The sequence below is a fragment of the Syngnathus typhle genome, linkage group LG16 (assembly GCF_033458585.1).
Source record: "Syngnathus typhle isolate RoL2023-S1 ecotype Sweden linkage group LG16, RoL_Styp_1.0, whole genome shotgun sequence".
NCBI lineage: Eukaryota > Metazoa > Chordata > Actinopteri > Syngnathiformes > Syngnathidae > Syngnathus > Syngnathus typhle.
The window spans coordinates 8,538,915-8,547,261 of NC_083753.1; the positions used below are offsets into that span (position 1 = coordinate 8,538,915).

General features: G+C 44.2%; 1 long non-coding RNA gene across 1 annotated transcript in view; it reads right to left on the reverse strand.

The window, feature by feature from the left end:
• The window catches only part of LOC133169284 (uncharacterized), a 66,090-nt gene extending 58,000 nt beyond the window's left edge, over positions 1–8,090 (reverse strand). The window contains exons 1-3 of the long non-coding RNA XR_009718395.1: positions 7,961–8,090; positions 4,780–4,883; positions 792–888 (exon numbers count right to left, since the gene is read on the reverse strand). This is a non-coding gene — a long non-coding RNA (uncharacterized LOC133169284). The remainder of the gene's footprint in view (positions 1–791; positions 889–4,779; positions 4,884–7,960) is intronic.
• Positions 8,091–8,347: the final 257 nt, after the last annotated feature.

An 8,347-nucleotide genomic window follows, 5' to 3' on the forward strand; every position in this document is an offset into this window, starting at 1 on the left:
CACCGCCGTGCCGCGTACGTGTTGTGCCGCATAATCTTTCCTTTGTTGCCCGACTTGACGTTAGTCCACCCGGGTCTCTCGGGGCCCGCTGACCACGTCGTCTTCCTTAAAAGCCCACTTCCTCTTCCCTCCCGGTGGCCGCCCACGCCCCCTTTTTGCCTCACAGGACTAAGTCAGGTTAAACACTTAAACACCAGCAAATCCACCGCTGCCCTGTGGGAAATTTGCTTCTAATCCCTAACTTATAGGCACAGAATCAAAGCTCACCCCCCTCCAAAAAAAAAAAAAGAAAGAAAAAGCCGGAGCAACAAATCTGATCCTCCCACCCCTAACAATCTCGGGCCTCTCGGGAGAGGCTCGACAGACAAGCCCCGAGATGGATAAATACCTAAATGATGAGACAGTCTGGGGACAGGGGAGTAGTGTCTGCCTATGACCGCTCACCTCCAATTTGGCATGGCGGCAATGAAAGGCGCGGCCAGCCAGTCCTTATTATTACACGTTCAAGTGCAGCCTTGGCCAATGATTAATGACGGTGTCGGGCAGAAAACAAAAGCGCAAAGGCGAGTTATCTCCTATCCACCTGCTCCTGTGGGCCGATTGGATGGGAAGAGAAGGGGGAGGGCGGAAAAAAAAAAAGACTAGTCTTGATAATTAGAGGGCGAATGGAGAAAGTGGCCAGGGATGGAGGCAGATATAGAGCAAAGTAAAAGTATTTTGAAGAGACTATAAGAGGTCATTCATAATAATAATAATATAAAGCAAAACAACACACACACATTGCACGCTACCTTTTGATCACATGACAAGCGTATGGTAGTGATCCAGTGGTCTTCTACTCTGTGGTCTTCTTTGTCAAACAGACAGGCTCCTCAAGGTGGTCAACCACTGTCAAAATACAACACAAGTATGAATATTTACAAGCTGGAGGGGGTAATTTAACTATGAACTATTTTACACACTAGGTTTTTATTCTCTGGTGGATACAAACAAAATTTGGAAGTAGTTTCCAAGCGAGGTGCAAACATGCAAGTTTGTGGCCTGCCCAGCTTGGTTGGTTGATAGATTTGACAGACTTTCACAATGTCTTTGTTTGTTACGTGCAGGCTCGCTGGCCCTCGCTTGTATTGGTGTTGACATTTATGAGACATGTTGGAGGGGGCCTCCACTACAGCTCGCCCCATTGATGGGAGAAGGGCAACATGGTTGGAAGGAGCTCGCGCAGCCTGATACTGCCATCCAGAGGCCGTGCGAGGTAATATGCGTTTGTTTATTTTTCAGTGAGGGTGGTTTTCAAACTGGGGCTCCCGGTCCCGGAGCGGCAACTTGGGGGTGTGCCAAATAATTTTCAATAAATTATCTCTTATAATTAAAAAGAAAAATGTGGAGACCAACATAAACTTTTATCTCTAGATTTAATTATTGATATTTTGGATAAATCAGCCGTTCCGATATTTGGAACGTGTAGAAAAATATATAAATTACACGCAGGACATTTAACTGTTCTGCAATGTTTTGCCCTGCAAAGAAAATCTGCAAAATTGGCAGATTTTTAGTGGAGAAGTCTTTGTCCCATCATCAACTAGGTAACTAACCAGTCAATTATTTTGGGTATAGATAGTTTTTCTTTTTTGGGGGGGTGGGAATAGGGGTTTCGCTCCTGTATGCTTTATTTGACAGTTCCAATCATTCAACAGCACATCTTTTGGTCTGCGAGGGTGTCTACCTTTTTTTTTTTTTAATGAGAAGCCACAACAGCTCTTGTCTTTCTCGCAACATGTTCCACTGAAATGTGGTCTGTCAGCAGGGGGGGGGGGGTTGCCCTTTTTGAAGTACTGAGCTGAGATCTGCGCGTGCACACTCGCGTCAAATCAAACCTAAAACCGAAACACCCATAAGACTACCTGAAAGGGTTGCAAATATAAAGGGCCTTCTGTATATGATGCTTTACACATCCCCAGCCTTTGTTGCGGCGCACTCCACGTTGGCTGTGATTATGCGCGTCTCGCACGAGGGGCGCTGCGGAGTACCGCGTCTGGAGAATGCAAAGTGACGCTCTCAAACGAACAACCTAGGGACAAAACACGGATTCGGCACGGCTGCTCGCCTTGTAGTGACGGGGCGCAGACACGCTCGCTATTTAGCGTGCAGACAACGGGGTCCGGTGGGATGTGTAGCTATGTGTTTATCACAGGATGAGCTTCCTCGTTTCATGTGGGGCGTTTTTTCCCACCCTGATCCTCGTTTCCCCTCTGCTTTCCCTACCCTCGAGTACTTGAAGGTTCACAAAGCGAGAAGATGTCACGCAGTTGCCCTTTTGGGAACTTGGGATTTTTTCTCAGTCTCATTTTTGACGTTGTGGAAATGTAACAGAGCTTATGACCTCAGAACCCTACTCGATTCATATTCCATCGGCTTTTCTTTAATGTATTCTGTATTTAAGACATTGTGATTTATAGACTAGTATAATTCTGAAGCTGACTGGTAGCCGGTGTAAAGGCTTCAGGACTGCAGTTATATGTTTAGATCAATAATTAAGTCTACTGGAGATAAAAGCATCGATCAGATTCTCCTGGTCTGCTTGGAGCATGCAAGATCCGAATCATTCGGCACGCCAAGGTTTCGGACATGGTCTGTGGTCCTGAAAGATAGTGACTCTAAAAGTTTACTAACAGCAATTCCCTTTTCTGTATTGCCAAAAACGATCTCAGTTTTGTTTTGGTTTAGCAGTAGGAAATTTGGATTCATTGAGTCATTTGTTTTTGAATCAAGATTGATTCGTTGAGCCTAAAACATTTGCTCGTTTTGAACAGACGCAACAGACTTTAAATGGATTTCAATGTCGCCCTCTAGCGGACATTTGGGATCACTACCAAAACATTTATACAAAAAAAAATGTACTTCACAAGTCTCAAAACGCAAAGTTTTGAATTATCAGGATGCCAGAAGACGATGTCTGGCCAAGAAGATGACATTGCTGTTTGTTTTTCCAGCAGGGTGTGCTAAATGACAAATGACGCTGATCCCTTCGCGGTGACGGGATGAACGCTGATCAAAGTCGCGGTGACTGGGCAGGCCTGGAGGAGACGCGTCAGTCTGCTATATTTTGGGTGGAGTACAACGAAGTTTCCTCAATATCTTAAAACGTCTGTTTATCCACGATAAACTCATCTCATTTGCATATTTGTAGCCATTTTGTCACTTAAGCCTCTTTGTCATTAGGTAGTAAAGCAGATCACGAAGTGGATGCTGTGAGTCAAGCATCACTTGTTGACAAAGTTAGATAAAAGTAGCTTTAATGGTAGTTAACTGACACCTGAGTGCAAAGTAAGAATGATACTAAATAAGGTATAATAATTTATATTTATAATGATGTTTTAGGGAAGAAAAACAAATCCACGTGCTACTTAAACTTTAATTTATAGATATTACGAAATATATTATAATTGTTGTTGTCGTTGCTAGAGGTAGAAGTGGAACTGACAAACTAATCAATCATTCATTAATGAATCCAAGTCACAAGTGATGTAATACCAGAAATGTCCACAGCGTGGTGCTAATGTTTTCCCTATAACTGTAACTCAACGTTTAGCCACAGTGTGTCAGTACAGACCAAAATAAGAGATTGACAAAGCAGTTCAGATTTCACAGAGCAACATCCCTTTTTCTTGTTCATTCAAGCAATCCAAACGAAAACGAAAGCCTCTGTGCACACACATTTTTGCCTATTTTTGTTTATCATCATATAATGTAAACTGATATAAGACTTCTGCAAGGCCATAAAGGTATCTGGTTAAGTTAAGCACTTTAAAAAGAAATCATCACTAACCAAATGGGACACATGCACTTACCAGTAATTATAACATTGACCATTCCACAGCCATCATCATCTGACAGATTTTGGACAGACCCCTTTTGTTTGTCTTTTTATTTTTATTTTTAGAGAGAACCCACCCCTTCCTGGTACTATGAGCGGGATCAAAAGGCCTAGGCCCAAATCAATTGGCAGTGCAAGTCTCAAGACTGCCATGCAGGAAATTAGCTCTGAATGACGGCCCTGTGAGCACACTATCGCCATCTCGTCCTCTGACACACTTGGAAATAAAAAGAAGGAACTGCCAAGTTTATGTCAAGCAGTTTGAGCATTTATCCAACGTCCTTGATATCCAGCTTAAGCTACATGTAGAAGTGCGGGCAATTGTCATACTCGAAAAAAGTTACTATTAAGACACAATCCTTCGACTAGTCTAAGCTAGTTGGAACAAATGCTCAAATGGCTTCACATAAAGTGTCACTCAAGCTGTTCTCAAGTTATCGAAGCACTTGCATCCACGCCCACATCACGCCACCACCACCAGAACCCGTCCCCTGAACCTGAACATAAAAGCCCACACAAATACACAAGCGCATGTGTGTGCGTTTATGTGTGCACTGGAGAGAAGAAGATGAAGAAGAAGAAGAAGAAGAATGGGGCCTGGGCCACATTCCAGCCCTGCCTCCCTGGGCGAGAGAAGAAGGTATTCAGCATTCCTGTGCCTGCATATCAGGCCAGGTGCATTCCAGAGTACACACACACAAGCACACACACTATTTAACTATTACCTAGTGACTACTTTGTTTAACAGCACAGCGGAATTATCTTGCATTTGTGTACTACTAAATAAGCAGCAAAATGTACTTGGTTTTATCACCTAAGCAGGCGGCCATTTTGCCATTTCCTATCCACTGAAAATGACATCACAATACCTAAGGATTCGGGTAATGACCATCAAGGCTCACCTGTTTTCTGGGTTTTGGTCACGTGCCGTCCACAAGATGAGCCAGTAGGCGCTTGCCATTTTCAGTCGACAGGAAGTGGCAGTAGAAGTCAAAATGGCCGCCCACTGAAATGTATAAAAACAAATGGAATTTTCCACTTAATATTACAAAAACCCAGTTATTTATCAGAATGTTAACTGTAGTTAAAATCTGTAACTTGACTTGCTCTTTAACGGATTCTAAAACCGTCACACTTTCGGATGGCAAGAGAAAACCGATTCAATCGCGCAAAATGGAGATTCAAACCCTGAACCTCGAGCTTCTAACCATTCTGCCATTTCTGTAACTTCCAACGATCGGAACAGATGTGATGTCAAAGATCAGCGTCTCTAATTTGTGTACGGTTGAGTCATTTTCTCAATGCGTGGATTTCATCAGTGCTTGGGCGAGGAGGCCAAGCTATTTAAGGCGCGTGGCGTGAATGTACAGCTAGCCTCGCTGTGAAGGTTTATACGGCGCTTGCGATTCGCTGCGGTGACTCACGCATGACGCAGCGCACGGGGGTGGTGTTATGCACGCTCCCAATCCCGACATTCTGTTTTTTACTCATTTCTCTGGTGCTTCAAGTTCCCTGTAGGTTTGCCATTCAGGGAATCAGATGGGAAGAATCAGATGGGAACAGTTGTGTGATGGGGGGGGGGGGTTCAATAGGAATTCCTGTTGTTGCTCATCTTGATTCAAAGTCATCCGTAGGCTTGCATGGCTTTGAGAAACAAAAGCGCCATTCAGTTAATGCGCTGCTTCCCCTGTACACAAGTTGCCGGTTTGGTGCGATTGGACAGACACGGGACCATTCCTCCGTCACTGTCACGCTCCCCTTCCTCATTCCCCCCCCGATCCCACCTCCAAGCATTTTCTTCAGCCTGTCTTCTCCCCTCCACCCACTTCTCTCCCTTTCCCATGTGACGACTTTTCATCAGTGAAGTGGCTCCCTGGCCACCCAATGAATGGATGCCGCATTAAGAAGAGAGAGGACGAATGCCGTCCTTCCTTCCTTCCTTCCTTCCTTCCGCCGACCCCCTTTGGATCTGGTGGGAGTGGTATGTTCCGAAGTTTGTGAGACCGCATTGTTTGTCATCGGCCTTTGCAGGGGTCACTTCCTTTGACTTGTGTCCCAATGCCAGACCCCACCCTTCCCTGAGTGTCTGTTAGCCCAAAGGCCGATATCCACCCCCCCCCCGCCCGCCTCCCTCTCCCTACACTTGTGTCGGAAAAGCTCCGACATCTGAAAACAATCAAATAATCTAGGCACAATGCATCTCTTCATAGAGGGGTGCTGCTGGTGGTTCCCAGATGAGCGAGAGAGGATTAGGTGGAGGAGGCCCACGGCGGGAGTAAAGCTGAGAAGGGGTCGGGGTGGGGGGGGGGTCGCGTATTGTTCAGAAAATGTACGCCGTTATTTCCTCAAACAGCCGGCGCCCTTCCCTCATTGGTCCAAATAAATGGACCCTTCCACTAGACACCTATTGGGAAAAAAACAGATTGTAAGTGTAGAGAAGCGTTACATGCTGATCCTCTGTTGCTAACCAAACAAGCAGCACCTATACACATAAACTTTTCGTATTTATCAATTGATTTCTCAAATGGGCTTTCGGGGTTTATTTTATTTTTTTTCGGAATTCCTGTTCGGAATGTTCAACGGGCATTTGGTTATTGTAATAATATTTACTTTACTACACAATACTCGGGGCCCAAATATATATAAATACAGATAATCCTTTTGTTTCGGACAGTTCACTGCCAGTACATTAGGAAATTGTTGACTATCATTCTAAAATGCTTTTTTGTACTGGCTCATCCAAACAAAAGACACCTCATCCCCCGCGTTTAGAGTTAAGTAAACAAACTCCAAACAGTTTTGCCTGCAGGTGATTTCCTGGTAGCTTCCCATGTTCCCCCACTTAGTTACTTGGACGACATCACAGTATTTTAATTAACAGAAATTTGAGGACCTTAAATTTGAGGTTTTGTTTTCAATACATCGCTTCATATTAAAGCGCTGCAACAGAGATGCTAATTAGCATTAGCATTAAGCAAGAAACTTAAAAGGCAGTGTTTTAGATATTTACTAGTTCCCGTAAGAATATCATCTTTGATCCAAATCAAGATGTCCTCTCGGTCAAATGCAAAAGTCCGGCTCGTTAACAGATTGCGGTGGTCAGAATGTTCCCCTTGGACCGTGTTCCATGACACAAACATCTGCAAATGCTTCAACACGGCCTGATTTACACACACACAAACACACACGCTGTTCCTTCTCGTCCCCATGAGAATGGTAAACAGTCATCTGCAACTTCCCCTCCAACATATTCATTTATCCGCTCTATCCTGTGGGGTCGGAGCATGATTACAGGGAAGCCGAGCGAAGCCGCCCAAATAAACACCCCTCGGGCAGCACCGGGACCCGTCCGCCTCACCCTAAACACCAGCTTCCCCCTTCTGGATCGGGTTTCAATCAAACCCACGCACAGCAGACGGACAATAGGAAATAGTACGAGGGGGGGGGCAGTGTTGACACCGGCTGAAAACAACAAAGTCTTTCAAAATGTGTTCATTTAGAGCCCAGAACTTTCAATTTAGGTACCGTTTAACCCGGTCGTTTTTGGTTCCACACATATTTGACTTTCTGGCTATTTGCAGAACTTAGACCATCCCAAGTATGCGTTTTCCCTCAAGGGCTTTTCAACTGTATTGACCTTCCATCTGAATCAACATCCTTGATTGCAATCATAAGACAAACTTTACCCATGCGCTGAGAACATGAAGACAATGTCGGCAAGAAAACTAAAAGCATTTGGCGCATCATGCCAATGAGCATGTGATGTTCTTTGTGGTCATATTTCATAAAGAGAACCAGTTAGACACGCCTAAAGAGCCCTCACGCTTGCTTTTTCTTTAGACGCAATACCTTTAGTAGTCACCACCCTGCAATTAAGCCACTTAAAAATTGTTACCTGAAACAAGCGACGATAATGACGGCCTAAAGTCAAGCAAACAGCTAAAATGGCGTCAACGTTGGTCAGTATCAAAAAAAGAAGCAAATATCAAAACATTACATGTCAGAGTCGGGCGCCAAATCCATTAAGGTTGCCATTTCACATATATTTGACATTTTGTTTTATTTTGTGTAATTTGCTTCTACCTTTTGGACAGGGGTGTCCGAACTTGGTCCTGGGGGCTGCTTTCCTCCATTTTCAGAGTTTTATTTTCATTTTCAGGTTTCTTTGACGCTTCCTGGTGAGCTGATTTGAATCAGGTGTGTTACAGGAGGGACACATCTAATACAAGCAGGATAGGGGGGGTTCCCCCCTCCCCCCTCCCTGGAATCTTAATGGTACCGTCCATTTTATGACATCCTCCATAAACAGGCTAACGTACACACATACATTTTCTCTATTACATCGTATTTCTGTTGCCATATAATAGAATGCCTTAATTGTTACTTGTGTAAACATTAACATTTAGACATACATGCTTATGTGATGTGCTTTCCTTGTGTAATATGGCAGGAAAATGTCAATACGGATCT